This window comes from Lissotriton helveticus, chromosome 2_1, assembly GCF_964261635.1.
Source record: "Lissotriton helveticus chromosome 2_1, aLisHel1.1, whole genome shotgun sequence".
Classification (NCBI taxonomy): domain Eukaryota; kingdom Metazoa; phylum Chordata; class Amphibia; order Caudata; family Salamandridae; genus Lissotriton; species Lissotriton helveticus.
The window spans coordinates 1,331,840,231-1,331,867,844 of NC_136059.1; the positions used below are offsets into that span (position 1 = coordinate 1,331,840,231).

At 49.0% G+C, this 27,614-nt stretch overlaps 1 protein-coding gene across 4 annotated transcripts in view; it reads right to left on the reverse strand.

Annotated features, from left to right (window-relative positions):
* The window catches only part of CENPC (centromere protein C), a 1,220,926-nt gene that overhangs the window by 574,920 nt on the left and 618,392 nt on the right, over positions 1–27,614 (reverse strand). The window lies entirely within an intron of this gene.

Below are 27,614 nucleotides of genomic sequence, written 5' to 3' on the forward strand. Positions count from 1 at the left end.
AAGTATGAGAAGTAACTGACGAACAAGTTACTTACCTTCGGTAACAATATATCTGTAAGAGACATAGATTAGTTAGGGATTCCTCACCTTAAAATTACCCCCAGGCGCCAGACTAGATTCAGAGAATTTTTCTTCAGCAGTACCCCTGCGTGTTGGTAGGTGGAGTCGGTCGACTCCGTGTTAGTCGTTGGCGTTGTGGTCACAGGAATGACGGCGCAGTATCTACTTAGACACCACCGCTGCGCGCTGACGACACCACCGCTGCGTGCTGACGACACCACCGCTGCGCGCTGACGTCAGTTTTTTAAACGACATTCCATGTCAGAAGAGCAGAGCCATGCAAGACACTGACCACTGGTGCACACAACTAGGGCCATGAAGGGAAGTCCCTTACCCTAGAAGTCAGTTGGTAGAACGGGAAGGATGGGTGGGGCAGTGAGGAATCCATACAGATATATCGTTACCGAAGGTAAGTAACTTGTTCCTCTGAAAGAGACAATTAGTTATGGATTGCGCACCTTAGAGTAGATCCCCCAGCAATACTAATCTCAGAGGTGGGTCTGCGAACTAAGTTCACGCCAGAAAGTCCTGGAGAACTGAACGGCCAAAGATGCTGTCTCTCCGGACTTGGCTGTCAAGGCAGTAGTGTTTAGTAAACATGTGCAATGAAGCCCACATAGCTACCTGGTAGATGTCATGAAGGGGGACTCCATGTCCCAAAGCAGTAGTGGCTGCAGTCGCCCTGGTGGAATGGGAGTGCAACCCCACTGGAGGTTCCTTTTTCGCTAGGGAATAGCAGATTTTGATGTAAAGGAGGACTCATCTGGAGATGGTTAGTTTTTGCACTGCCTGACCTTTCTTGGCGCCCACATAGCATACAGAGAGCTGGTTATCCACCAGGAATTGTTTTATGCGATCGATAGAATGAAAGTGCATGTTTTGTATCCAGATGGTGGAGCCTCTCTTCCTCTTTAGAAGGATGCGAGGGCGGGAAGAAGGTGGGCAAAGTCATGGTCTGTCCTATGTGGAAAGAGGTAACCACTTTGGGAAGAAAAGAAGGTCGAGTCCAAAGGACAATGATGTCCGGATGAACGGCAAGGAAAGGAGGCTTAGAAGAAAGAGCTTGAAGCTTACTCAGCCTGGGAGCAGAGGTGATGGCAACCAAAAAGGCAGTTTTAAGGGTCAGAAGTCTGAAAGGACAGTTATGTAGCGTCTCGAAAGGAGCGCACATAAGAAAGATCAGAACTAGGTTCAAGTTGCACTGGGGCATTACGAAAGGAATTGGAGGAAACAAGTGAGTAACGCCCTTAAGGAAGCAATTTACAATAGGGGACTTGAAAAGAGAAGGCTGGTCTGGCAACCAAAGGAAGGCCGAAATGGCCGAAAGATAGCCTTTGAGAGTGCCCAGAGCAAAGCCCTGCTGAGCCAAAAAAAGAATGAAGAGGAGAACCTCTGAAAGGGGGGCAGAAAGAGGATCCACAACCTTTGCTACGCACCATGCCACAAATTTGTTCCATCTAAAGGCATATACCGTTTTGGTGGAGGGACGCCTGGCTGCCAAGATAACATTACAGACTTCGGGAGGAAGGTTGAAAGCTGTAAACTGCTGCCTCTCAATCTCCAAGCAAGGATGTGGAGGCTGGGCAGGTTCGGGTGGAGGACTGTCCCCTGCTGCTGTGACAGAAGATCCTCCCGAAGAAGCAGTCTGGTCGGAGGATCAATGGCCAGTTGTAGAAACTGGGGATACCAGACTCTTCATATCCAATCCGGTGCCACAAGAATGGCTTGGGCCCAGTCGCAGTTGATCTTCTTCAGCACTCTGGGCAGAAGTGGTATAGGCGGAGAGGCGTATAGAAGAACGCAACTCCACTCACGATGAAAAGAACCACATGGCAGTGGTGTTGTCGGTGAACACCTGCACTACTCTCCCTTTGACAGAAGGAAAGAATGCCTACAGTCCAAGATGGATTGCCCGAAGCTCCAGAAGGGTGATGTAGAGCCCGGACTCCACCGGAGACCAGAGGCTCCACCCCAGCTGTGATGCATCTGTCACCACTGTGAACTCTAGTTGGGGAAAGGAGAGGGACCTGCCATTGACCCAAACCTGGCTCTTTAGCCGCCACTGCATTTGGCGTGCTGTGCCCTCCAAGATCTGGACACAATCGGAAAGGTTCCCCTGATGCTGTGCCCACTGGAACTCCAGGTCCTACCGCAGAGCCAGCATATGTCCCCTGGCATAGTCCACCAGCAGGATGCAGGAAGCTATGAGGCCCAGTAGCCTCAAGGTCATTCTGACAGAAAACTGGGATAGAGGCTGAAAGATTGGAACCATAGCCCGAATATCCCGTACTCGCTGCTCGGGAGGATAAGCCCGAAACTGCGCTGTGTCCAGAACCACTCCGATGAAAAGGAGCTTCTGAGAGGGAATCAGGTGTGACTTCTGCACGTTGATGGTAAACCCCAGCAAATGCAGGAGGTCTGCCGTAGTCTGGAGGTGGGGGACGACAGCCTGGGGCGAGCCCGCCTTTAACCGCCAGTCGACGAGATAGGGGAAAACTGGAACTCCTGAACTGCGCAGATGAGCTGCGACTACCGCCATCACTTTCGTGAACACCTGAGTGGCGCTGGTTAGACCAAAGGGGAACACAGTAAACTGAAAGTGCTCGTGGCCTACAGTGAACCATAGTTAACACCTGGGGGCCGGCAGGACAGGGACGTGAAAATAAGCTTTCTTTAAGTCCAACGCCACCATCCAGTCTCCAGGGTTGAGGGCAGACAGGACCTGAGCCAGAGTCAACCTTTTGAACTTCTCCTTCCGGAGGAGGCAGCTGGCGTTCCTGAGATCCAAGATAGGACGCAGGCCCTTGTCCTTCTTGGGCACCAGAAAGTAGTGGGAATAACAACCAGGATCTACTTCTTGTGTAGGAACTTGCTTGTTGGCTCCCTTGACCAAGAAAGCCGTAGTTTCCTGTTGGAGAAGGGCCAGGTGATCCTCTGACATGCAATGGAATTGAGGTGGCATGGATGGAGGGGTAGTCTCGAAGGGGAGGGAGTAGCCCTTTTGGACTATCTGCAAAACCCACCTGTACGATGTGATGTTGAGCCAGTGGGGGAGGTGATGGCAAATCCTGCCATCCACTGACGAAAGGTGTCCCTGAAAGATCAGACTACGAGGGCTTAGAGGTGGCGGCAGAGGGGGCGCTGGTGGACTGGCCATCCCACTGGCTCCCAGACCCACGACGATGGGTCCCATGTTCCCGGCCTTGCTGAACAGGCGACAGTAGCTTGGACATCACCCGAAAAGCCAGTGGTCCACAGCCAGGCGTAGCGTCTAAGGGCTACTGATGTTGAAATCGTCCTGCGTAGCAAGTCGGTGGTGTCCAGCCCACATCGGATGGCGAACTTCGCTGCGTCTCTCCTTCTGGCTACTGCACATGAGAGCACGGTCAGGGCCTCCTCCGGACACTGTGGCAGCACCTGCGCAACCATGTCCCGCACAAGAGTGGGAGTAAAGGCCCAAGAGACATGTGGTGTTCAACAACCGCAGTCCTAAACTGGAGGAAGAAAACATTTTCTACCCAAGATGGTCCAGCTTCTTTGATACCCTATCAGGTGGTGCAGTAGGGAATGCGCCCTTGGAAGTCGAGGCTTGGACCACCAAGCTCTCAGGGGTTGGGTGTTGGGAGAGAAAAATGGGGTCGCCCGGGACTGGGCGGTGGCGTCTGGCAATCATCCTGTCCAAAGGAGCTCCTGTGTTGGGCTTGGACCAAGTGCCCAAAATAATGACCGTGAGGGCCTCATTGAACGGCAGCAAGGGCTCCCAAGAGGCTGATGCCGGTTGACATACCTCAGTCAGGAGGTTAGTCCTAACCGCCACCGTAGGAGGCGCAAGGTTTAAGGCCTCAGCTGCCCTACGCAACATCACAAGGCACACCCTCCTCCGTGGCCACAGTAGGGGGAGAAATCATACCAAGGTCTGGGGGAAGTGTCCGGATTACTGGCCTCACCCACCTCCTCTCTCCAGTCCGGTTGGTCCAACTGGTCTGCCAAAGGGTCCACAGACCCCTCTCTGTCCTCCTCACCCTCCTCCGGTAGCCACTCAGGGGGATAGGGGAGAACAGGGGTACAAAAGTTCCCGTCGGCGCCAGTCCCGACGTCGGGCAACATCTTCACAAGCCCTCTAGGCACTAAAGTGGTATCAGCTGCCATGCCGTTGGGACCACGCACTTGTAACAGTATTCAATCTAGTATTCAATCTAGTTTCTCATAAAGGATTGGGTTAAAATGCAACTTTTCATTTTTCTCTAAATTAGAATATGAGAAGTAGCAAAAAAGACTAGCATTACTTCCCTCGATATCCTTTTGTTTCACAAAAAGTTAATTGTATGGCCGTTTTTCAAATCTTAAAAATAATGCTTTCTTTGAGAGAAGTTAGCAAACAAATCAAAGGTATCTGTAAAAAAAGGTTAAAATAATCTCGCCCGATCTCTTGCCTCCTTCGAAAACTTATATGGGCCTTAATTGGGAATTTACAAATCGAATGGTCCATATTTTGTTTATATTGCAAATATTCCGCTCCAGTCCCATGAGTGTGAAAAATCCCCAAATTTAAGAGGCTTGACCATTAGTCTAGGAAGCACAGGTGCTCAATGTTTCCATGCCTGTGAAAGAGCTGATGGCTTCTGTTTAGAATGTGAAGTTTTTAAGTTTTGCCATGGTTTTCATAAATAGCCAATGTAGCAATGATACTTATGTAACAAATAAGTTGCAGTTAAGAAGTCAGTTACAAAACAAAGTAAACAAATCAAGTGCAGGTTTTAAAGGAAGACACTGCAAATTGGTATTATCAATTTTAGATTCTGTAACAATGGGTAGAGAAAAGAACAACTCCTTTTCATGATGATATACAATAGCCATCTAGGATATGCACATGTCTTCATCCAAATCTACTATGGGAGGATGAGAAATCTATGTGGAATTCATTTCTTGTCTGTATTTCTAGTTCACCAGCTCTGGCATCTTTCATAGAGTCATGCTTAAATCATTTAATCGCCAGGATGGAAATATCTGGGACCTTTATATATAAGTAAACAGTGTCACAAATGGCAATAGGCCTAAAAATAGTGTAGGTTTAGTAGCACTTACACCTCATTAAAAACAAAAAATCTCCACCACAGAAGTGGAGTGCTGTGCTCTAGTGCCACAAAAGCAAATTTGTCATAGCACAGGTTAAAGAGCATTCCTTGTAGAAGTGAGTTTTTGTCTCTGGGGGAGGGTTACATGTGAATCAATGAACGATACATAAATGGGAGAAATGAAGCTAGAGGCAAGTGATTTCTTCTCTGTCACTGGATCACTGCACTTACAGTGCCCAGGAATGGCCCCTGGGTACTGTAGGGGCACAGGGCTCATACAGCTGTGTCCACACCACTGGCATACGGCACCCAGCTAGAGGGGTGACTGATGTACGCCAGGGCAGTGGGTTTGTGGGTATGTCACACAGGGATGTGTGCCATGTCGACTCTCTGTTTAGTTCTGTAGTTAGATTCAGCCTGCAAAGGCAGTGTGTAGGTGTCAGGGTACAGGGCCCCTAAGGGTGGCACAATAAGTGCTGCAGCCCTTAGGGGTCTTATCTGGTCACCATGCCCTGGGTACCTAGGGTACCATTTACTAGGAGCCGACAGTGGCCAGAGATGCCAATTGGGTTTTAGGTTCAATACAGTTTTAGGGAAGGAACACATGCCCTGGGTACCTGGTTGGCAGTCAAAGCACATCAGCAGTTCAGCAAAAAGTGGGGGCACACCAATGCAAGAAAGATGCACTTTCTCACACCACATCTCCTCGGTCTTAACATCTCTAAAATGGCTGCCATATGAAGCTAGAATTTAAACGGAAGATTGCCTGCCTATCTCACAAAGCCCTCCACTTCAAAACCCCCAACTACCTTGCGCAAAAGCTAGAACTATCCGGAGGGGGGAGATCGTCAAGGAGTGCTAACTCCCTCCTCTTGAAACCTCAGATCTTCCACAAAAAGAGAACATGCCAACCCGCCTTCTCTGGCTCTGCATAAAAAATTTGGAACTCTCTTACATCGGAAATTCGTAGAATCTCTTCCAAGGTTGTCTTCAAACTGGAAGCAAAAAGATTCCTCATGAATAAGTTCTTACCTTAACATGAGGGACGACTGTCTGCTCTAATTGCATCGGACATGCTAAAGTATTGGTTATTAATCCTGTTTATTATTATTGTATTTGCTCCCCTTATGTCATTATGTTTCTTTATCTAGCCCATTCTTCGTTACCTTAGGTTAATAATGGACTGTTATGTGTGCACTATATGACTCAATGCCTATTAGATTCCCCATTTGACTCTTGTTGTGATCTGTTACCTCCTTGCACTCAATGTGTAAAGCACTCTTATATCCTTCGGGATCAAGTTTGCGCTATATAAAACTTTATAAATAAATAAATTGTTATTAGATTCACATGATTGAATCAAAATAGTAAGCAGTCTGTAAAGCAGGGATCAGGTTCACCTTTAAGGAAAGATGTTGCGTAGAACTACTTGACTGACAAGCTGACGCTGCATTTATTCCCACACAGAAGAGCTTGGTGAAAATAAGCCTGCTTTTCCATATGCTAGACTGCAAGTGTTTTCTAGTGGCACTCTCACAGAGTGAGGCTATCTCTGCCATACATCTCGAAGAATGTGCCGTCACTTCGCTTTGAAGTTGGTGTTTTGCTTTGGTGCGACATAAGGTAATACAGACTAAACTACCAAGTAATTCTCAGTTTTGACAATGGGAGGCCGAAAGAAGCACATAATTGATCAGAAGTAAGGAAGACAATGTTGCCCTAATAGAATGCGATGCAACTGCCGAAATATAACAAATGCAATGATCTTTCTACTGACCTGAATGGTGGGTTGGGGAAAAAGGATTGTAGAATGACGGGTTCATTTAAATGAAAGTCTGACAGGGCCTTGGGATGAATTTCAGGTTGGCACATAAAACTACTTCTGTCTTTGGTGGTCAGCCGGTGCACAGTCTGGTTGCTAAAATGTTTGTCTCCTTCATTAGAAAGAACTTAGTCTGATATCTGTTCTTGGTCACTGACGTCAAACTCCACCTCGGGGCTCATAGTATCTACTGGCAGGAATCTGTAAATCTTCAAGGAGAAGTGGGAAAAGAAAGTGCAGGAAAACGCATTTCCCTAATCGAAGTAGTAGTTGCCATCGATGAGGATGTCACATGAGTCTATGTCTTCGGCGAGGATTTGACTAGTGTAGTGGACTAGGGTATTTCTGTTGGCTGTGTTGTCATCAACAAGGACACGAACATGGATGGTACTATCTTCGAAGGGAAACTGCCAGAACACTTTGCTACTGAGTCTGTTAAATTTACATTTAGCAGACTGCTTTTCAACATTAGAAACTTTTTCAACGACAATGGTAAGGTCTTTCTAGACGTTTGACAGAACATCAAAGGAGCCGTACTTTCACTTCACTCTTTGCACAAGCTGTTCGTTACCAATCTCTTAGATAGGTCTTAGCTATGTCACAGCAATGCACGTTTTGTGATTAATAAAGACAATAAATTCACTGATGGTGTGATTACTCTGCATACATATTTTTTCGGTGCAATCAGAGCAGGACTTGAAAAGAGTTCTTATCTTCTTTTCTGTCAGAGAGGTAGTTGGTAATCGAAAAAGTTTCCCATGGACAGAAATGTGGATTTTTCCACAATTCCATTTAAAAACAATCCACAGGGGGCGTGGCCAAATGGGGGCGAGATAGGACGTTCTTTTCTCGGCTCCTGCCCGTCGCCCGCCCGTAACAGCACAGCACAGCTCCGTTGGGGCCAGGAAAGCCTGAGCCGACCTCGAGAACTCCAGCTACATGCACCGGATCCGGTTTGAGCCCGGAATCCAGTCAAGAGCGCTGCCCGTGGGTGCCTGACTGGAGTCGCGGTGAGACGGACCCGGCCGTCGCGCAACGAGGTGGCCTCGACAACGCGGTGGTCCAGGGACCGGACCACCGAGGCCAGCTTCACTTCTCCCAGCCTCCTCCTCAACAACACTTTGGCCAGTTGATGTTCCGGTGGAACAATCGCTGACAACCGGACTTCTCACCGGGAAGGCCGAAACAGACGCTGCCGGCAGGATTTGCCCCGCTGAGGGTGAGAGGACTCTCCTGCTCGGGCGGTATCCCCTGGCGCCCACCGGAGCTGCAAAGAGGATCCGTGAGACCCGCCGCTGAGCCCACACAGCGCACGCCGGGTGGGCTTGGGGCCTACCTGATGCCCTAGGCCGCGGCAATCAACGGCCTGGGGTTGATACAGGCCCACTGAAGTTACAGAGAGCCCGGCAGCAGTTAGCGCGAGCCCGCAGGCTCAGAAGCGAGGCCCCATCTTTGAATCTCTCCACGCGGGATCGCGACACCTGAGGCCCTCCCCCATCCAATGTTACAACCAACCATCTCTCCCTAGCGGCCAGACAGACAAGTCGCCCACGTGGCACCGGAGTGGGCAAACACTGCCTCCCTGCATTGATCATCGGAGTGTCGGCGGCCAGAGCAAGCTGACCATGCCGACAACGAAGAAGGAGCCCCCAGGTCGGCGTGGACCACAGAGGACTGAGTGTGGCTTCGGGACAGCACCACAGCAGCCACTGGACCCACGGTGAGTGGGACTGACTGACGCAGCTACTGGAATGCGGGGGGTCTGGAACACGGAGGTTGCCGGGCCCTGTTTGGGTGGCCCAGAGATGGGGAGAGGATAATTCCTGGGCCCTCCCCCAGCACAACGACTTGCCCTCGGCATATGTCCTGAATTGGATCCTGAGAATGCTGAAAAGGGCCGGGACATTTCTGGACTGACCGGCGGGCACTCCCACTGTGGGGTGCGGCAAGAGCCCGTGCCAGCAGTTGAGCGCAGATAGACTATCCCCCCGGCCTGAGACATAGCAAGGCCCTGGCCTTTGTAGACACCACTAGAGTGGGGGCCCTATGGGATACCGGTGAGTGCCGCAACAACTCCTTCCCTAGCAGAACACGACAGGAGCGTATGCACAAGAGGTGGCACTGAATAGAGGCGGTAGCAATCGTCGGGGAGAACGTCCGTGCTGAGGCACTACTCCTGGACTGACGGCAAAGATACACTATAGTATCGAAGGAGACTGTGAGGGGAATCTGCTTGACCGGCAGCAGCGGCCCTCTTCTTGGGGGCAACTCCTCTGACCCTTGGCCTCAAGCCAACACTCGCCTGACTGAGGCTGAAAAGCATGTCCAAAACTAGGACGAACAAAGTGAAACCCCTAAAAGACATTTTTGGCCGCTCGCAATCCATACCCAACATGGCAACCGCAGCTCCTGAGGCCGAGACCGTGAAGCGCCCTCCGATCGCCGGTGATGAGCCAATCACGAAAGCCTTCCTTGAATCACTGTGCCTCACTCTTAGAGAGGACATTCAATCGGTAAAGAATTTGCCGCGGAGGTCAAAGAAATCCGTAGGAAAGTGGACAGCGTGGGAGAGCGGGTGGCTTCCCTAGAGGAGAAAAGCAACGCCACAGCATCTGAAATAACCATTCTCCATCAGGAGGTAATCCGGCTCAAGGATCAAAATGTAGACATCCAGACTCACATGCAAGACTTGGAAAACCGATCCCGAAGACACAACATCCGGATCCGTGGGGTCAAGCCTTCAGACGACACCCGCGACCTATTCGCTTTCACTCAGGGCCTCTTCGGCCACATCTTGGGGATGCACACGACACTGACGTTGTCTTGGACAGGGCGCATAGAGTGGGGCCACCGCATGCCCCCAACGCTCCGCCAGCAGACATCCTGGTGTGCGTCCAAGGCTTAAAGACAAAGGAAGCCATCTTCACTAAAGCGAGAACCCTCCACCCCATCTCATTTCGGGGTCACTCCCCGGTGCTGTTCCAGGGCTTAGCCCTGATCACGCTGCAACGACGTCGGCAGTTAAGCCCAGTGACTGAACATCTCCGGCAATATGGGATCTCATACTCTTGGGGACACCCCTTTTGCCTCATCTTTCGCCATAATGGGAAACTCCACCAGGTCCGCTCCTTAATAGAAGCCTGCCGCGTACTGGGCCTAGCGGAGCCTAATCAAGATAACGATGACCGCAGCACCACCTCAGGACCCGATATATCCCCGTCGGGATGGTAGCATCAAGGCAGGCGCCGGTGCCCCAGGCGCCGGCGCCCCAGGCGACCGCACAAGTCAGAGATTGCCAGAGGCCAACAAGCAGCCCTAACCGCGGCCACTGAAGCCCTTGCCGGAGAGGACTCAACTGCCAAATAAATACCCTTGAAACACTGAACCCTCGACTTGCATCCTTGCTGGTTTTGGGGGGCGGCGGGGGGATTGAACCTTCCTCCTGGTCACATGACGGTCTCCACCTTGTTGTCTGACCAGTCGTCCCGGGACGACTGACTATTTTTGCTAATTGTACTTCTTTTTTGTACTGTTCCCCGTTTGGGACGAGTTTGGTGGGTTTTTTCGTCATGTTTTTTTTTTCCTTTCCTTTTTTCCCTTTTCTTTGGGCTGGTCCCCCTTGTCCACTTTCCCATTCTTCATACTGGCGAGTATCACCTGAATGCACGTCACGACCCCCTCCTCCCAGCGCTGCTCACTTAGATCACTCATATTGCGCTTGATATGGCCTAAATTTCTCCGACACACTAGATGCCAGGTAGACTGCTTAAGATTCTGACCCTCAATGTCCGAGGCCTCAATAACCCCATCAAACGCAGGGCTGTCCTCAACTGTTTGGAACACTCTACCGCTGATATTTGCCTTTTACAGGAGACACATTTAATACCCAAAGATCATCATAGGATGAAATCCCGAGCCTTCCCCACACAGATGTTCTCTTCCAATTTCACTAAGTCAGCAGGGGTGGCTATACTTGTTTCTCGCTCCTTCCAAGGCAAAGTACTTCAAAAGGATGCCGAGATCAGGGGCCGTTTGCTTACATACCAGTTCCTGGTAGCCAGGGTATCCCTTCTAATAGGTTCAGTATACGACCCCAATGAAGGTCAGGACAAATTCCTTAACAACGCATTCACTGAGGCGACAGCTAACTCAGAAAGACGCCTGCTATTGGGGGGAGACCAGAACCTAGTCTTTAACAATCTTACTGATCGCTCTTGCCAACGCACAAGCCAGGTCGGGGCTCTCTCTCAGTCAGGGTTGGTCCGCATCCAAGAATTGGGTTTCGATGACTTATGGCGACATTTCCACCCCCCACAGTCGAGCTTACACCTATTACTCAAGGGCCCATAAAACCTACGCCAGACTGGACTACTTAAGCGGAGAAGTGTGGCTCACTGGTTAGAGGAGGCAGACCTGGAAGCAGAGGTCAGCCCGAGACCAGGGTTCAATTCCCGGCTCGGCGGGGTCTTGAGTCCTAAAATGTCCATGGACTCGACAATTCTCGCTCCGGTGCCTACTCGATTCACGGGTTCACACTCTGCGACTCTGGGCAATAGCTTGCTTAATCTCCACAACGGCCCCTCGCAGCGGGATGCCTGGCTTTCACCTTGCGGATACCCTGCCGGGGTTATCTCACAGGGGAATACCAGGGCGGGTTCCCTAAGCAAGCGCTTAGAAACCGCTCGGTGATTTGCGATATATAAATTCCTGTACATGTACATTTACATTTACTTCCTATGCTCCACTCCGTTACAGGCGCTAGCCACTGACACCGATATACTCACCGCGTCACTATCTGACCACTCTCCAGTCATAGCCTCCTTCCAGCTTCCACACACACAGCAACCATTGCGACACTGGCGCCTACGTGACTCACTATTACACCAGGCCACCACAAGTTATCAAATTAAAACCGCTATCTCGAACTACCTCGCCCTTAACGCCACCTGGACACCTCACTAGCGACGCAGTGGACTGCCCTTAAGGCTGTCTTGCAGGGAGAATTTATAGCCATCTCCACGGCCAACAACAAAGAAAGCAGCCAGAAAAGGGCTAAGCTTACTCAGCAGGTCGCAGAACTAGAGCAGATGCATCAACACACTGGGGCGGCTAGGGCCTGGCGCCAACTTTCACAGCGCTAGATCAGGATAAAGCCAAATATGCGGCTCTCCATCTCCGCAATTCCTACTACACCGGAGGAGACCAGTGCGGCCGTCTCCTAGCCCACAAGTTGCGGGAAGCAAGACAACAACAGGGGGTGCAAGCCATCCGACCTATGGGGGGTGACCCCACCTCGGACGATGTAGCCATCGCGGAAGCCTTTCGAGACTTCTTTGCTAAGCTTTTCTCGGGCGATTCCCTTGACGCGCTCCGCAGCTTTGAATACTTAGAGGCTGCACAGATACCTGCTCTTAACCCAGCACAGGCCGCCCATTTAGAAAGAGATATAGGGACAGAAGTTATTGTGGCGATCTCCCGCCTTCGGCTCGGTAAATTGCCTGGCCCGGATGGCTATTCAGCAGCCTTTTATAAAACCTTTTTCAATCAGGTGGGCCCCCTGCTGCGGGACCTATTTAACACTTTTACACAAACCAGAGCTATCCCTGTGGAAATGCTGGAAGCATCGATTGTAGTCATCCCGACGCCCAGAAAGGACAAAACTCACTGCAGCGCCGATTTCCCTCCAAAACAGATATTAAACTCTATACGAGCATACTTGCGACCCGACTGGCGCCCTACATGCCCCAACTGGTGGAGCCAGACCTAGCGGGTTTCATATCCCAATGGTAAACAAATGATAACACGAAGAGAGTCCTGCACCTTATTGAAAAAGCGTCTCACATGGGGGAATATATGTTGTTGGCTATCGACTCAGAGAAGGTCTTTGATAGGGTGCACTGGCCCTATCTAGAACAAGTTCTACAGAGATTCGGCTTCGGAGAGAATTGTGCACCCGCATCCTAAATTGCTATTGATCGCCCCAAGCCACAGTCCGAGTAAATGGTCAGACATCATCCCAATTCCCCAAAGGCTGGGGTACTCAGCAGGGGTGCCCCCTTTCTCCCCTCCCCTTTGCACTCTATATGGAGCCACTGGCGTTGAGAGTTAGACACCACCCCCTCATCACCGGAATCAAATTCAGTGGGGACCTACACACAATCAGCTTATATGCGGAGGACATCTTGCTCTCCCTTACTAGCCCTATCCAGGCACTGCGGGCTCTCTTTGTCGAATTACACTGATTTGCACAGGCCTCGGGTTTTAAAATTAACATAGACAAATAAACTGCGCTTAATATCTCCCTCTCTCCGACAACGCTAGCCCACATACAGGAAGAACACCCTATCCAGTGGTCCGCCACCACGATCCCCTACTTAGGGGTGCAATTAGGTTCCACCTTACAAGCCACTGTCCCTGCTAACTATGACAGGCTCCGCACCCACATTCGTAGAGAATTGGGCACATGGAAACACCATTCCCTCTCCTGGTTGGGCAGAATAGCAGATTCTTTACTTTTTCCAGACCCTCCCTCTACGCCCCCCTACTAGGTGGATTCAGCAAACCCAGTCGAACCTGGCACAATTCATATGGCAAGGCCGCAAACCACGGTTCAAGCATGCAATCGCGGTCCTGCCTCCGGAGCTAGAAGGCGTGGGAATACCTGACCGCTGTGCAGCTCCACTATTTGGTGGAATGGAACCGCCTGGTATCCGAAAAACACTGGCTATTCCAAGACTAAGCGGTCGCGGCCATGCCCCTGCAGGGTATCCCCTTCCTTTAGAAGACGCATAGACCACCTAATCTCTACGCGTCCTACATCACGAGTACAATTATGGAAGCCTGGGACCGCACCGCTACCACTCACGAGCTGACATCCATACATTCCCCCTAACACCACTGTTTAATACCCTTGATTTCAACCCAGGCGTGGACCCTAAGGCCTACACAAACTGGCGCCAACCCCATGTCGGTCCATGGGACATCTGTTTGACCTAGATGGCATCATCCCGTTGCCACAACTCAAAATAGACTACGGTACCCCAGAGCCAGAGCGCCTGCCCTATTTACAACTGCAGCAGCAAGTTAAACCTGGCGCTCAGCGTCCCTTAACCCCATACAAGAAGTGGCTGGTTACCCGATCCTCCGATAAGAAGCTAATTGCTGACCTTTATAAACACTTACTAACAACTACTACACTTACATATAATGCAGGACGGGCACGCTGGGAGCGAGAGTTGGGCAGGAGACTATCCCACTAAGAATGGGACATATACTATAGGGCCCGACACTCCGCATACCATTCAGGCCTTACTGAGGCACTAACCAAGGTGGCCACCTATTGGTATTATACATCAGAGCGCCTTCACCATTTGGACTCCCATCTTAGCGCTCTGTGCTGGAGAGGTTGTGGGGCAGTAGGCACCCTAGAGCACCTTTTGTGGAGTTGTGACTGCATCCAACCATATTGGACACCAAGCCTCGATTAAATAGATTCTCATCTGGCCACAATGACTCCCCATGCAGCTAGCGTTTCCCCTTTTCTCTTATCCTTTTGTTTTGTGGACAGGGGGCGGGGATGGGTTGTATGTGTTATTCTGTTTCTTTCGCTCCTTCTGAGTGTTTTCTCCCGCAGACCCGCTCCATTCATATTACTCAGTAATGGTACCATTGGTGACACTTGGTGTCTGTATCTCTGTTTGAAAATCAATACAAGATTTAAACCATAAAAACAATCCACAGGGTCGTGTCCAAGATGGCAGACGAGTAAGTTGGAATTTTCGGAGCTCCGCTGAGAGGAACCTGTAATGGGCTGGGGGTGATGTGAGATGAAGTTACTCCTGAGGTGACCATTCTGCAGCCCGCTGACTCGCGGGCTGGCATCCTCCTACATTCTCACCTGGATGGTTGCAAATCATGAAGTAGAGAAAGCAGTGAAGCAGCAGTGGCTGTTTTTGGAGGGTATACGCAGCTCCCCCCCCCCCCACTCTTTTATTGACCTTCTGGGCCAGTGGAGACTACTTAATGTTTGATGGTGCATTGTGGAGAGGGGTCGTGAGGCTACAGTGAATACATCTTTGAAACTGGCTGAAGCCTATACTAAGACTCCTTAAACTAATGCAAGCCATTTTTAACATCCCCCTCCCTTTTGGCATCCACATTGTTGTGACCTCACAGTTGTTGTGATCTCCTTGATCTCAATCACACCTGTCAGACCGAGACTCTCACAGTCTACAAAAGTGTGCACGTATCTGTCTGGCAGCTTTTTTATTCAAACCACTTACCTCCCTAAAGCACACAAATTGGGCTTTGGCTGAGTCTGTTCAGGCTCCTGACACTGTGGCCTGTCACTTCATACAAAGGGGTTGGACTAGTGCAGGCCTCCAGAGTTCTTGGAAGTGGTCTTGAGCAGCCGACTTTACCCCATCTAAGATCTGCTGTCGGTCTCAACATGTCATCTTTGCATAGCACTCCGAAGGATACCTCATAGCAAAACCTTTTTACCAAGACTCCAGCGAAGAAGATGGATCCGATTCACAGGATGGCGTTGACTGTCCCATCCACCGAGGGTCCAGTGACAGAGAAAGCGAGTGCTGACAAAGCCTCCATCATGAAATTCTTTTAGGAACAACTGTTTGGGTCTCCAGGCGAGGGATTTGAGCCCCTTAAACAAGATACATCTTCAGAGGTTAAGACATCAGTTATGATGTGGATGACCTGAGCAGGACAGTGAATATACTAGAACAGAGCCAGGACTCCCAGGAGGAGGAGCTGGATAACCATTGCAGTGAACCTTTCGTGTTGCGTGACAAGAACCAGGACCGACGTTACCAGTTAAGAGGATCTCAAAAACAAACCCCGCTGTTTGAATATAAGCATCAAACGAGCGCCTCTATGAGAGATACCTGGTAAGATTGAAGACTGTTCGCCTCTTACACTATGTGGCACCAGTGCTGGCCGAGTGTCCACTAGACCTAGTCAAGACCAGGATAGCCTTACATGCCTTCATTATTATCAACAAAATAAGTCATCATGGCTGGATTACAAGATAAAGCAACTATTGAATTTGAAGGTTTTTGGGTGTGGCTCTATAAAGACCTCTTCACGATAACTTTACAACGACGGCAAGCTCTCCAGCCTCTAACAGACCGACAGTCATAAGGAGCGAGCGAGGCTCCTCTAATTGCTGTAACATCGAGCCAGCACAGCCAAAGGTGATAGCGATCATTGACTTTGCACACTGGTCTGAGATTGTCTCATCCTTATAGTGGAGGGCCCCCCCTGACTAACCCTTTAGGGCATAGTTTTTTTAGGTTAGCAACTATATTCCCTGAACCTCGCTTATGACCTTTGACGGCGCAGCTCCTCTGCCATATGGTGTTACTGATTAAATATTGACATCGCCGGCAACATGGACCCTCACAAACCAGTCAATGCTGTTCCCAGGCGGAGAACTCTCTTGTTCTGTAAGTTCTTTCATCCCCTTCTATATCTCCTCTTGTCATCCTTTGTATTTCCCTACTTCTTGTGGTTACCTACTATTGCCTCTTGTGCTTAAGGCTGGCCTATTCTTGTTCCAAATATGTCCCACATTGCTTTCCTGCATACATGTAGGTAAAGATTTCCATACTTAGTCAATTTCAGGGGCCTCAATGCCCCAGTGAAGTGCCTGGCACTCTTTTCCTTTCTTAGAGATGTATAATGTGATGTCTGTCTCCTGCAGGAGACTCACCTGCTTAAGACGGACTGGAGGCGACTGCGCTCTAGTTGGTTTGACCGCCAATGGTTCTCATCTAAGGGGTATCAAGAGGGCAGGGGTTGTGATTCTTATAGCGACACTTCCCGTGATGGGTGATAGTTCATACTGACTTACACGATAGACTTTTGGCCCTATGTATGGATCTGAAAGGACATGGGCTCACTCTGGCAAACAGATATGCTCCCAATGACCATCAAGAAGCATTTATAAATGATGGTCTGGGCCAGGTGCTGTCCAGGTGCTGTCCATTGTGGGTGGAGATTTTAACACAGTGATTGATGTACAAAGAGATAGGTCCACTTCCCGGACAATTCAGGCTGGAGGTCTTACCCTGGCTACTAGCCAGTGGCTGACAGATGCAGGTTTAACAGACGTATGGAGACATATCCACCCCACAGATACAGAATATACTTTTTTTTTCAGCTGTGCAACAAACATACACACACATTGATTTTTTTCTTTTCTTACTTTTCACACTATCGCACAGCGACATCAGCTGTGGACATAGGTGGTGCAGCCCTTTCAGATCACTCTCTTATAGTTCAATACGTTTTCTCCGTAAGAGTCCTCCGACCCCATGCACCTGGCGACTCAATGTGAAACCCCTTACCTATAATAACATCCTCACCGACACTTCGACAGCCAATGCCACATTTTTAGAGACTAATGACACCCCTGGTGCCCCCATCTCAAACTTGTGGGAGACCCTTAATATAGTTATATGGGGCCACTTTTTTGCTAAAGCGACTCGCTACAACAGAGACAAACACGAGAAATGTCTCCAGTTAGACAATCAGGTCTCAGAATTGGAAGATTCCAACAAACAATATGGCTCATTGACAATTTGCCGTCAGCTGACTGCAGCTTGAAAACAGTTAAAGGCAGTAGACATGGGTAGAGCAGAATACATACTCATCAGGGTGAAACAGCAATAATATATTGGGGGTAATAGGGCAGGGCGTATGCTAGCTCACAGTCTTCGAGCACAATCAGCGAATCGCAGTACAACAGAACTTACGGGTCCCTGATGGCCCCCTGAAGGTTCTGGATGAAGACACTGCTCATGAGTTTTAGACATTCTATGCCACCTTATATTTGGCTGATACTCTTCGGATGGCTGATGGTGACGCCTACTTATTCGTGGTCCCCTTGTCTACCATCCCGTAGGTTGCTGTCTCCTCCCTTGACAGCGATATCAGTGTTACCGAAGTCCTTATGGCTATACAACAATTGAAGCCAGTTAAGGCCCCTTGGCCAGATGGCTATAGTGCCAAATTCCATAAGACCTTTGGTGCATTGTTGCCGCCCATACTGGCCTTCCTCTTCAAAGCGTTCAGTGCTGGTGATACTTTGTCAGACTCAAGGCATCTTTCCACTATTACTGTGATTCTCAAAACCAGTAAAAATCCTAAACAATGAACTTCCTACTATCCAATTTTGCTTTTAAATGTTGATGTGAAAATGTTCACACCAAAACGGTTTTGTCCCAGAGAGGAGTTGTAGTGACAACACGAAGCGGGTATGTCACCTACTGGATAAAGTTCTGCGCTCTCACATACTGGTCCTTGTGTGTATAGGCCTGGGTCCACAATTTCACAGGTGGTTCCACTGCTGCTATTCTTCCCCCAGAGCCAGAGTACATGTTAAAGGGGTATTCTCTGCACCCTTTTCAATTGCTCGTGTGGCCATCCACAAATTGAGAGCATACAAATGGGGGGCTGATGTTCTCCTGGCCCTGACTGATCCACCCACCTGACTGGTAATAGAGGAGCTGGAGCCCTTTGGGGGTAGTATCTGGCTTTAAAACAATTTACAGAAGTCCTCTATACTCAACTTTACCATTTCAGAAGCAATCCGGACTCAGCTTGCCTCTAGGCTCCCCTTTGTGTGGACGGAACAGAGATTAAATTACGTAGGTTTAAAGCAACATTCTACCCCCAAAAATACAGGGTGCATAACTATGGTGGCCTTCTGGCACCTATGGGGTCAGATCTTTTCAAATGGAGGCAACACAGCCTTTCCAAGTTGGGCCGCATGGCTGCAGTTAAAATGAAGCTTGTGCCCAGAATTCTTTACATAATGCAAACGTTGCCACTGCAGCCTCCGTGTGCATGCTAGATAAATTGCAGTCCCTTATATGGTACTTTATTTAGGGGAACAAGCATGCACGGAGGGCTAAGTCCCTGGCATATCTTCCACAAGGAGAATGTGGCTTGGGTGTCTCTAATCTGCAATGGTATTCCCAGGTTGCACAGTTACAATACATGGTAGAGTGATCCCGACCTAGCACTGAAAAACATAGATGCTTCATTGAACAGGTGGTCGCTGGCATTTCAATATGGAAGGTGCCCTGAATGCTTAAATCACACAGACTTGCTGGAGTTTATTTTTCTGCAGTGGTATGTGCCACAGTGGGTGTATGGGATATACTGCAACTACAGCAGGGCCTGTCCACACAGACACAGAGTATAGGAAATCCAGACTTTCCACCAGCAAAGTGTGGGACTACATTTGCTGGCTGGCGGGAGGCTAATTGCAAACACATAGGTGATCTATTTGATGTTAATTGTCTCATGGATTTCCCTATGCTCCGAACACAAACAACATTTGGACTCTCCAACACAGCTCGCTGGCAGTACATGACTACTTGCCATTGAGTGACACAACCTTGGCTCCGGCCACATGCCAGTCTGGTACTCACCCCCTTTGAGAAGTGGCTTCCTACTTGATCTTCCGACAAGAGATTACTTTATGACATCTACTCTTTTCTCAAAACCCCGCGCAAGCCAATGAAATCTGCTGCGTGAAATAGATGGGAAAAAGAATGTGAACACACCTTCACAGACAAGGAGTGGAATGATATCCTCCAATGTGCCCGGGCCTCCGCCCTTGACACCATCAGAAAGGAAATGTTCCTAAAAATCACTCATTACTGATATTTTTCCCTGGCTAGGATTGCTTAACGGGTTGCGAATAGAGCTAGCACATGCTGGCGACAGTGTGGGCCGCCAGCACCCTTGCACACTTACCATGGCATTGCAATCTTAACTCCTTTTGGGACGGGGTAGTGGGAACAGTAAACTAAATGTTTGATACAGATGCCTTAATTTCCCAGCTATATTCCCTTGGGTCTCCCCCAATCCATTGTCCAGTGCAGTCATGTAAAGGTAGAGCGATCACTCTGGCCCTGGAAGTCACTAAACAGGTTATTCTTTATAAATGGGGCACTGCTGTAATACTGGTACACCTAGACTGGTTTCACAAACTTTCGAAAATACTGAGACTGGAGAAACTAACCGCAGTAGCGGCACGCACTCTCACCTTGAATGGTACCACACCGCTCCTCTCCCCCAACCAATGTGGTCCCCAGTGCTCCCCTCTCCCTCTGTTTAGTTCAACGAAAACTTGCTCATTGATAAGCCCATGGATTATTTCAGATGAATTCATAACTACTGGCCAGTGGATGTAGGTTGTCAGTGCTCTCCTTGTTTTTAACAAAATATATAAATAAAAAGATCTTAAACCTAAAAACATTCCACAGATTGTGGAAGCTGTAGCAAAATAAAGTAAAACAAAGGTAGGAGCAGAGCTTTGTCGGGCGTGCTACTGAACAAACACTGTTGTTGGGCCTATGGCTATTTTAACAAAGTAGCTTTTATATAAAGATACTGGGCATTCACAGCCTTATGAAAGGGAATGATTCAAACATGTGAATCAATGAAAGTCCCACTGCTGGATGTCTCATAACCTTAATTTCATTGAATTGAAATTGAATAATTAGCCATGTGAGGAGGAAGGATATGTATTTGCGACTCAAAATAATTAAATTCTCTCTAACAAAATGCGAGCGCAATTTGACACATTGAAAACTCTATGTAGGAGTGGCCGCAAGCTGGAAAATATCCAGACAAGATTTCCTTTCTGGTGCATACAGGAAGTGCTTATGGTAGCAATTCAGTAGCATGAGCCCAGCCACCAGGCAAGTAAGTCTGAAGATTAGGTTAGGTGAAAAACTTGCTACGTAAACAAAGGTGTAACAAGGTTGATTGGAGTGTAGGTGACAGGGAAGCAGAGTGAAAGGAAGCAAACATTTGAGCCAGGAATATAACTGAATAATGCACCTAATAGACTTACGACAATTAAAGGAAGGCAAAATTACAAGTGCTTGCTGAGGAGTTACTAAAGCAGTTCCAGAACCCAAGCATTTAACTACAAGAATTCACAAATCAGGCAGTGTGTCTGTGTGTGTGTATGTGAGAGAGAGGTGGTGGTGGTGTTGAGGGGGTAGATAGTGGAGCAGTAGAGAGAAGATTCCAGAAAAGGGGAATCACGAGGGGCATAGTTATGTAGAGCAGAGTCAAAGTCCCGGCCTGTACAATAATTACACATATTTAATTAACTTGATAAACTCTGCCCCCAAAGAAACTAAACAAAAATGATGTGTAAAACTATGCTGTTATACCTTATGACATACAAATATGCCACTTTTAAACATGGCTTTGGGACATTACAGCCCCAGCTGTAGATCTCTATGCACATTAATCAAGTATGAAGGTCAAATAAAGATAAAACTGTTCAGAAGGTTAATGTATGGCTGCAGAAAACCGTAATTTCTGGGAACAGGTCTGAATCATCACACAATAGGCTAAATGGTTCATGTACCTACAAGCATCCAAAAGAGCCTGCAAGTAACAGGATTGTTGCAGAGAGTGTTGGGTAAACTGGGGAAAGGGTGGGGGTGGAGGGGGGGGGGACGGGGCACAAGGTACATTCCTGAAAAAACAGCACTGTGTATTTAATTAACAAGCAATGCATATATTTGAAATTGAACAGGTGTTAGCATAATCTTGCCTTCTATGGATCATAAAAGAAATATTTTTGAGTTGGATTGGAAATTACATTGCTTATTAAGTTCCAATTATTTTTATGTATAAGCATTGCCAATATAATAACATACTTAGATCTATATAGTTTAAGTGAAACCGTGCATAAGGAAGTGTAATGCTTTCATTTCACAGGTAAATGCTAATCAATTTGTGAAGTGACACTGCTTGCATCATTTTAGTTTCTGTGTAAGCAGAGAGGTGACACTTAACTCACTGACTTACAGGCAGATCAAAGCTCAAACTAAAGAAATCCTGACATTCTGATTTGGAGATGCTGAGAAATAAATACTTCGATAAAGCAACAGTGTGAGAAGTTGGCCTGGTATATGATGCTCACTAGTTCTAGTGATCACCTTGTACCATGCCAAGCAACCCTTATGGTGCAGGTTGTAAAGTCAACCTTATAGACAAGCTATCCTAGGGGTAGCATGGACTAAGCAGTCTTAGGCTAAACTCTGTAAAGGCATGTGAAGCAAGCTGTTTTACCATACCCAATCCCTTGAATACCAAATGAAAGGACACCACACAGATATATATTGAAAATATATATAGATTTATTTCTACAAATAACCCTGATACTCTTTATGAGCACAGAAGCAAATGCGTTAAAACAAAACACAGTTTAAATACACAAAAGTTGCACAATTATGGATGAGCCCTGGGGGCCACCTAAACCATATACTAAAATAGTGGTATAAGAACCACTATGGGGAAAGTGAAGAGGCCTAGGGCCTGGGGAATCGCTGGAGCTGTTCGGGACTAGCAGTGAAGAAGTCGGGAAAGGCCCGCGGGACTCGGGTGCAGTGCGGAAAGTGCACGCTTTACCAATGCAATGTCAATGGTGCGTAAAAGTTACAAAGTTAGTTATTAAGGAACCTTCCGAGTGACCTAGAAAGATGAAACTTTAGACACAGACACTAGAGGTGTATACCAGTGTGGGAACACCGGCGTTGCTGAGTTACCTCACCCACAGGAAGCGGGTGCACAGGGTCGAAGTAGTGTCGGGTTTCGTCACGCAGGTCGATGGTGCTTGGAGCTGAAGATGCTGCAGGCGGCTCGATGTGAAGAGTTCCGGTGGATCCAAGGGTCGATCTGAATAGGTGAAGACCTGAAAGCAGAGGGGACAATGTTCAAAGTCACTAGCCAGTGACTACCGTGGAACCAGACTGGAACCAGGCGATGTCGGGTGCAAACAGGTGATGTCGTGAAGATTGTCTCTTTTGCCACGTGGACACGAAGAGGTCAAGGACGTCCAGGAGTCGGTCACGAGCTGTCCCACGTAGGCTCTCGCTGATGGCGGTGTCGGCAACTTGATTGGAGCAAACAGGCCTTGGCTAAAGCAAGCCACACAGGAAGTGATTCAAGCTTCTCACTCGGACCAGCAAGGTCAGAGCGGGTGCTCCTTTTCAGGGGAGCAAGGGCCAATCTGGAGCAACCAGACCAGCGGTGTAGTTCGTCGTTTTCGTCGCCAAGATGGCCGCTAGCCACGTGGCAAGTGGCTGGGATGGCGCGTTGAGTGGCACGGTGCAAAAAGGCCCCACGCAGATCGTGGAGATGCTGGGGGGCTGATCTTTGGTGCAAGGGCTGCTCGAGGTTGGGGCTTCTCAAACCCCAAAGCACAGCGTCGAGGGTGCCTCAGGTGCTGCGCCGTCAGCTTCTCGGGGGTCTTTCAAGAGGTCCGGTCCCACGTCTCTCGGTGCCTCCACGGGTCCCTTCTTTGCAGGGACTGTGGATCGGGCTGTGAGAAGTCTGGGAGTCTGGGTCTTGTCGGGCTCTGGGCTCGGTCTCCGGCGGGAGGCGGCGGCAAAGCAGACGTCGAGTTGCTGGATGGTGTCTGTGTTCACAGGGTGGCCACTCCTAGGCCACAAGGGAGATGCTCTTCAGTCTTCTGTGCAGCAGAATGTCGAAGTCCAATCGTCTTCTTAGTTTCAAGTTGATTCAGGATGATCTAAAGTCTCAGGACACAGCTCCCACTCTTATTCGAATCTGGGGGGCCGGATCACCTACTAGGTCCCTCCTCTGGGTGGAACCAGGAAGGGGGTGGTTACACCCCCTTTCCTTTGTCCAGTTTCGCGCCAGGACTGGGGCTGGAAAGCCCCAGCACCGGTTTGAACTGGCCTATGCACAGGGACACCTTGTGTGCCCCAGGCATGTCTGATTCTATTCAGCCCTGTCCTACCCAATACACAAAATCCTGTCTGGGGTGGTGCTAGCACCTCCCCAGGCAGGAAACCCTTTGTCCAAGCTGCCCTCGCTGGAAGGACTCCCAGCAGCAGGAGGTCAGACTTGTGTCTGTGGTGGCAGCATCCATTTTGTGATGCTGAGGCTCTGTTTAACTTTAACCGGGGTTCAGGCTAGGTACATGTCGGTCCCTCTAGAAGGGTGGAATGCTACCCCCGTCGCCAGAACTGGCGAGGGGGTAGTATTCCAATTCGTATGACACCTTACTCGACATGTTTTGATAAAGCCAAACCAAAGATAGCATTTAACCGCGAGGTTCATAATGCACTTAAGAGTATATGGTATGGCAGTATCATGAAACAGCTAAAGGACATGGTTCCGAAAGCTGCAGACAGGCTCAGCTCATGCCAGAGCACTATCTCACATATTCCCAAGCACTCTGCCTCCAGGATTGATGAGGCCTTCCATAGGAGTGGCTGATAGGAACATATGTGTCCATTTTAGGTTAGGTATAGGCATACTACACCTAAGTAAGGGGTGGTTACACCGACTTACCCCAGCTGAGTGATCAGCCAGTTGTGTCAAATATGGAGGCCAGTCCAGGGGTGGCACAATACGTGCTGCAGCCCCTGGTAGGCCTTGGAAGCACCTATGCCCTGGGTACCTGGGTACACTGTTACAGGGGCCAATAAGGTGAGCCAATTCCAATTGTGTATGTACCTAAGGTACATGGAGTCCATTTTAAGGAGAGAGCAATTAGCCTGGGACCCTGAATAGCAGGATCCCAGGCCAACTATGTCAAAAACCAGCTAAACACCAGGCAAAAAAGTTTGGGGGTAACCATAGTCAGATATCCACCTTCCTACATAACCCCCCCCAAACGAAAGGAGATAAGGCTATCCTTGACCAGGTAAGCCTATATTGCCTAAGTGGCCATATAAGGAAGTACCAGCTCTGGCTTGGTTACCCCCTGTCTCATGGTCCACTAAGCAATCCCTCACCCTAAGGGTATCTGAGGGTCTCCACCATAGGGAATCTCTACCTGTGGTGTGTCTTTGCAAAGTTAAAGGCTGGTGTTGGGATGGAGTACCGAAGTGAGATTCCTCTGTAGGGCTCAGCTTCCTCCAATCGCTCTCCACCATGTGTGCCTTTCTTTCTTTGACTGAGTTGCACTGTGCTCTCAGGGTCAACCTCTGGCTACCTAAAGCTGGAGGCTGGGTCCCTCTTGTTGGTTTACTGGAGGGACAGTTCAGGTTTGGGCCCTTGGGGTCCCAGGTTTGGCTGTGCCCAACAGAATCCATCTGCGGAAGGTCCCTAACTACTTTTAAGGGGGCTCCCTCAGGAGTTTTTACCTCACTAGGGCTACTAGTTTCGGTGCCCCTAATCTGTTGATGGGGGTGCTTTATTTGACAGGGGGCCCTTTGGGGCTCACTGTCCTTCTTGTCCTCTGCAGCCCTGGGCTGACTAAGGCAAGGTAGAGAGGGGCAGGTTACCTGCTCCAGACTGGGTCCCACCTGAGAAGGGTCCACTGTCATCAGAGGCTCTGTCAGGCCAGGCCTAACAACCTCTGGGTCAGTTCCTTCATCAGGGGTAAGATCAGTTCCCTGAGGAGGCTGATCCTTTCCTAAAGTCTGGTGGGAGGGAGATTTCTCTTCCTCCTCAATGCTCTCTGTTTGTGTGGAGTGATCCATCTTTTCAGGCTTCACAACACATGTATCAGTTTGAGTTTGGGCTGTGGCCATCACAGCCCCACCAACCTTTTCAGGAGGAGACTCAGTTTGGGTATGGGCTGTTACCATCACAGCCCTGCTAATCTTTTCAGGAGGGAAATTAGCTAAAGATGGGGCTGAGGTTTGCTCAGCCCTACCAACCTTTTCAGGAAGGACATCTTGGATTGGGGCTGTAGCCATCCCGGCCCCACTAACCTTTCCATGGAGATTTACCATTTTAGAATGGGTTTCTTGTTCCACCTCAGCCCAGGCTGAGATTTCTAAATCATTCCCAGTAGACAATCTACAGGCAAGTTTGATGACACTGCCACTCTCTTTGGGCCAGTGACACCTCCCCAGCTAAGATTTACTACTGCCATGGGGTGATTGGTTTCTATTCCGTCAATGTTTGTCACCTGATATGTGGCATCAGGTAAAAGTTGCCTTGAGGGGACTAGACATTCAGCCAACATGGTGATGCTAGCCCCTGTGTCTCTAAAGGCCTCAACTTTCAAGCCATTGATGAGGGGCTCCTGTCTATACTTGCTCAAAGTGTTTGGGCAAGCAGTGAAATTGGCAAACCCCATGCCAGTCTCATAGACAAGAGTATCTGAGGTAGGGGACCTGGTTAGGCCAGAATCCACCTATCCTCCAAAAGTAAACCCACCCAGATTCCTGGGTGTGCTCCCACTTCCTGGGGGATTACTGCTGACAGTAACAGGAGGTGTTGGAGCTGGCTTTGGAGGTATATTCTCTTTATTGCCATTCTTGGGACAACAGCTGTCTGTTTTGTAATGCCCAACCTGTTTACAGGCATGACAATAAGGCTTTTTCTGGGTTGAAGAAGTGTCTTGGGACCCACCCCCATCCTTGGAGTTTTGGGGCCCTGGGGAAGTATTTTCCTTACTTTTATCCCCACCCTTCTCTTGAGGCTTGGTAGTCTCTTTCTTTTGGTCACCACCCTGGTTCTTAGGCCTGATCCTGGTTCTGACCCATTTGTCTGCCCTCCTACCCAATTCTTGTGGGGAGGTCAGATCAGAGTCAACCAGGTGCTGATGTAGAAGCTGATTTTGACAATTACTTAAGATTTGCTCTCTCATAATTAAATTATACAATCCTGTATAGTCAGTAACCTTACTTCCCAGCAACCAGCCCTCCAGAGCCTTAGTGGCACATTCAACAAATTCAGACCAGTCCTGAGTCTGTGTCTTCTGGGTATCTCTGAACATTAACCTGTACTGTTCGGTGGTTAAGCCTAACCCATCAATCAGAGCACTCTTCAGGACCAGGTAGTTTCTAGAATCCCCATCACTAACTGTGAGGAGTCTGTCTCAGCCTCTATCTTCAAAGGAGAGCCACAAGATTGCTGCCCACTGCTCCTGAGGGACCTGCTGTACTTTGCAAGCTCTCTCAAGTGCAGTCATCCATTTGTGGATATCATCCCCAACTTTGTAGGGGGGGCACAATCTTACTCAGGTTTCTATTGTCATAGGACCTGTCTTTATCCTTAGGGATAGTGCTGCCACCAGTGGATTCTAATCCACTCTCTCTAGGCTGCCTTGCTCTAGCAAGTTTCTCTTTGGCCAGGGCAACCTCTAACTCTTGTCTCTGGATCCTAAGTTCAGCCTCTCTCATTTTGGCCTCATGTTCCCTTCTCTGAGGGCTAGTCAACTCCCTTCTGGAGTTGCCATGAGAACCTCTAGAAACATGGGAAGTATTGGACTCACCTGAGTGATTCCTCCTCCTCCTATGCTCCTGGTTAAGTCCATTTGGGGGTCTGAATGGGTTAGACAGACCTTCAGTCCCAAATAAGCTTAGGTTAGCCTGGTTAAGCCTGCTGACTAACACCTGGCTATTTCTACCATCATCAGAATCACTTTCTTCCTCCTCCTCCTCCTCCTCTTCCTCTTCCTCAGGCTGAGTATTCCCAGTGGTCTGGTCTTCCTCATCTATCTGGATGACAGGGGCAGGGGCATCAGGGTTATCATCTTCAGTGGGAGAGCCTCCATCTCCAGTCCCTGAGGGGCCTGGTTTGGAGTTCTTTAGAGCTTCAGACTGGTCTAACAGCTCTCTGAGGTGTCCTGCTGTAGGAGTAGGACCTGTTTTGATTCCTCTCATGGAACA